The following is a 3,870-nucleotide window of genomic DNA, read 5'->3' on the forward strand; positions in this document are numbered from 1 at the left end:
AAATTTCTGTGTAAATATGTAATTTCTGCATGACACAAGTGAATTAATTTTTTTGAACTATGCCCAGCCTGCGTGGGTTGGAAAACACCACAAGTTCATATCATCCAGATCCTGAGTGCTGCATATAGATTTTCAAACAAGTCCAAAAATAAAGAATTTGAACAACTTCCACTATGAGATCCTCAGACCTTCGCTGTCTGCCACAAAATGCATAAAACACTGTAAAAAAAACAAAAAAACAACACATTTACAACTGGCCTATAATACAGGGAGTTAATGTTAATTAGATCTTACTTATCTTATTCCAAATTATGATCATATTTACTTCATAATTTTAGTGTTTGTCAAGACATTTCATGGGACATTAACACTCTTAAATAATCACAGTAGTTTGTACAGTAAAAATGTAATCACACTGCTCAAACAATCTGTTTTGCTCTTGAATATTTTGCCAACCTCTCTGGCCAGAGGAAGAATACCAGTTCTTAGCTGTGCAACTAAATTAGCTTCTGGATTAACTACTATTTTACATTTTCAGCTGAATCCAAACAATAATGAAAATACAGAGAATAGGATTTTTTTATGATATCTATAAACATATGAATTTATGTATATAAATATATAATCTTAGACCAATTCTGACTGTAAATCAGTTTATATGTGCACTACATTATAAGTGACAGCATGCCTTACTGTAGTGATCATGTCCATGTTTCAGTATATCATTGTTTGCATGCAAGTCAGATGTTTGTGTGCCAAGTGTCCAAATAACATATTTGCTCCTTTATACATGAGCACCTCATATGTTTTGACATCCTGTGATTTAATATTATTCATTTTTATGAGGTCAAGTAAATTATATTTGATATGTGTGGCTGATCTTTTCCCCCTTTTCCTATATGTGCATGAGTAACTGAGGACCCACATCTGAACACAGCATTATAATACAGTCTGTTGATGTATTTTATAAGTGTGTCTGCTGGTTTATTACATATGCAGAGGCATCAGTGCACAGCAAAATGGAAAAATGCATCAATATATTCACAGAAAGGCAGGCCGTAGACAGCTCAGAAAATAAATCTACATCTGCCAGGCTCCATGCAAACAGCAGAGCCATCCTTAATGGTGAAACCATCGATGAAAACAGATAAAAATATTAAATATTCAGACATTCCTTTCACCCAGTATCAAAAGCGTCCAGATGTGGGAAGCTGAAGTTGTTATCATGAAGCCAACGACAGGCATTGAAAGAAATTCCTCTGAATTTTCAACCATATAAAAGTATTTTATGGCATGCAAATAAATGGTAATTTCTGACTATGGAGAAAAAAACATGCCAATAAACCCTATCATTTGGGACTAAAACTCCACAAACAGGAGATACTTTCAATTTGCTTTGCCTGTCTCCCCGCGTTAGATGCTTGCGATTGCCGCGAAATTAATCCATTTAACAATCTGTGGCTTAAATTTGAGGATTTCCAGTTTTTTTAGAATATCAATAAGTTCCAATTGAAGAGAGGATTCTTTTGCAATTCAGGCATGTGCAGGCGATAACGGCAGAGTTGGCATGAAGAGAGGCAAAGATGGATTAATTATGCAGAGAACATGGAAATTCTGCTTATCATCGCTTAGCAAAGGAGCCCAGCTCACATAATCAGAAAACGAGGATGAAAAAAAATAACAATGCAATGGCACCTTCCAGCCCATCATCTTACAAGTTAGATTTTTCCTGTAATTAAAAAGTAACATACAATTATATTCATATCTCATATGCAGACTATGAGTGGGTGTATATTAAATAATTGCATTGGGATATAAGGGTTGAAGTAAAAAAAAAAAAAAGGAGAGAAAAAGAAGTTTAAAAAAATCTTGTCTCACAGGGGTATATCTCCCCTGGGTTGGATTGAACTACTTAGAAACCCAAAACTTAAATTATCTTTGGAAAGCAAACAAAGACAAAGGCTAAAGAGAGAAGACTGAAGCTACTGTATATTTACTTACTTGTGTTTTTTAAACTTGCTCTTGGTGCATTTTGCAAACAAGAATAATAATGTCTAAAGGCAGTTCTGGCAAATCCCCTCTGAGGGTGCATGATATATATGCTGCATTTTGTTTCCCATTTCATGTCGTCTTCAGATTTCACCATCACAGTTACTTATTCCAGGATGTCGAGGAACTGTGTTCAGCCTGCCAGTTCTGTGAGCAGCAGCTAATATGTGCTGGGCTTATGCTTGTGTTCCTCTTATTCCGTAAAGAGTGGCAGATTAAACTGTTAATGTTGTACAGTAGCTGGTTACAAACAGGCTGGAGGTTTAATACATCTCTAGACACCTCTGGTAAAAAAAAACTAAAAAAAACATTCTGCATTAAGGTCAAAGGTTAATACTATATAGCTTCCTCAGCTGCAGATGAATCCTTTATATAAGTTGGACTTACAAGCTCATTACTGTAAAATGTAAAAATATTGCATGCAGGGTGAGTAGAGTAGCGGCTGCCTTTGTCCTCACCTGCTTACAGTGTACAGAAATATGTCTAGGATCTTCCTAATGAGGGTTACGAGCCCTTTGTGTTGGTTTATAATGTTGAATTTTGCATCTTTCCAGTGCATAGTGACTAAAACATCATGTCATATCCTAGCAACAACACTTTGGCTGGTATAAGAGCACTAAAAATCTTATATAAGACATCCAGCAGTGATGCTTCCAATTAGGGAACACAGGGTGGAAAACATGTAAGAGGTGCCATGTTGTGTTTTGCTCTTCTGTTTTTTTGCAAGTCAATAGTCAAAAGTTACCTCTCAAGTCAAAGGGTTTTTTGTTTTTTTACAATATGTATGTAAGAAAGTGATTCAGAAAAATTCCAGTTTCTGTTTTTTTTGGTAATTGTTCTGTCACTTGCTTTTAGTAAATTATGGATCCATTCTAGCATCTCACCCCATCTTGACTTTTCCAACTGACCCCAAGAAGCAAATCCCTTGAAACTTCTCGAATCAGTCCTTTTTATCCGAGATAGCTTTCCAGTTCACTTGCAGATTGCGGCAGCCTTTCAGCCGGCGCACCTGTTGCTTGAGCCTTGATTTCGCTTTTTGATCAGAGGGCCCTCTGACAAAAGAGGGAAAGAAGAGGCTGAAGAAGAGGGAGAGGCAAGAGAAAAGATCCTTATCGAATGCTCTCCACCGGACAATGAATTTTCCCCACCATTCAAATGTATCTGCAGAATGCTTGAGTGATTCATTACAGCAGATTCTGAAGTGTGACAATGGACCTCAGAAATGAGTGATGCTATCTTTTTGCTGATTTCATTTCCCTGATCCTCCTTATCCCCCTGGCCTGTGTACCTCTATTAATTAGAAAGTAGGGATTTCCACTCATCAACTGATGGGTTTCATGCTCTGCTCTGTCACAAATCTCCTGTCCACGCTATCTCTCTCCTTCCAACCCATGGCTGCTTTGGAACGTACATACTCCGCTCCGGCTTCAATCTCAGCTCCGAGTCAGGGTGGCTTTGGCGATTCATAAATATTTATAAACCGATTAAGAAAGAATAATAAAGTTATAAGACAGTGGTTGGTTACCCTTGAACAGTGCAGTGGATGACTTCCTAAGGAGGGGAAATGTGATCATCCCTTCTGCTGCTTTTTGCTGTTGCTGGAAATAATTTTTTTTCATAGTTTTGAACATAGAAAGTTCAGTTTATTAATTTATTACCCACTTGAGCAATCTCATAAACAATTATTAATGTGAAATGTATAATGATTAGCTGCCATATGGTCAGAAGATTCGTAATGCAGCAGTGTTGTACAGTAACAGCAGGGTGATGCAAAGTAGAAGTAAAAATTACAAACTAATGGCATTGTAAGCCTTTTATGTT

This window comes from Morone saxatilis, unplaced genomic scaffold (assembly GCF_004916995.1).
Source record: "Morone saxatilis isolate NCDOM2014 unplaced genomic scaffold, NCSU_SB_2.0 Contig24, whole genome shotgun sequence".
In the NCBI taxonomy this organism is placed as follows: domain Eukaryota; kingdom Metazoa; phylum Chordata; class Actinopteri; family Moronidae; genus Morone; species Morone saxatilis.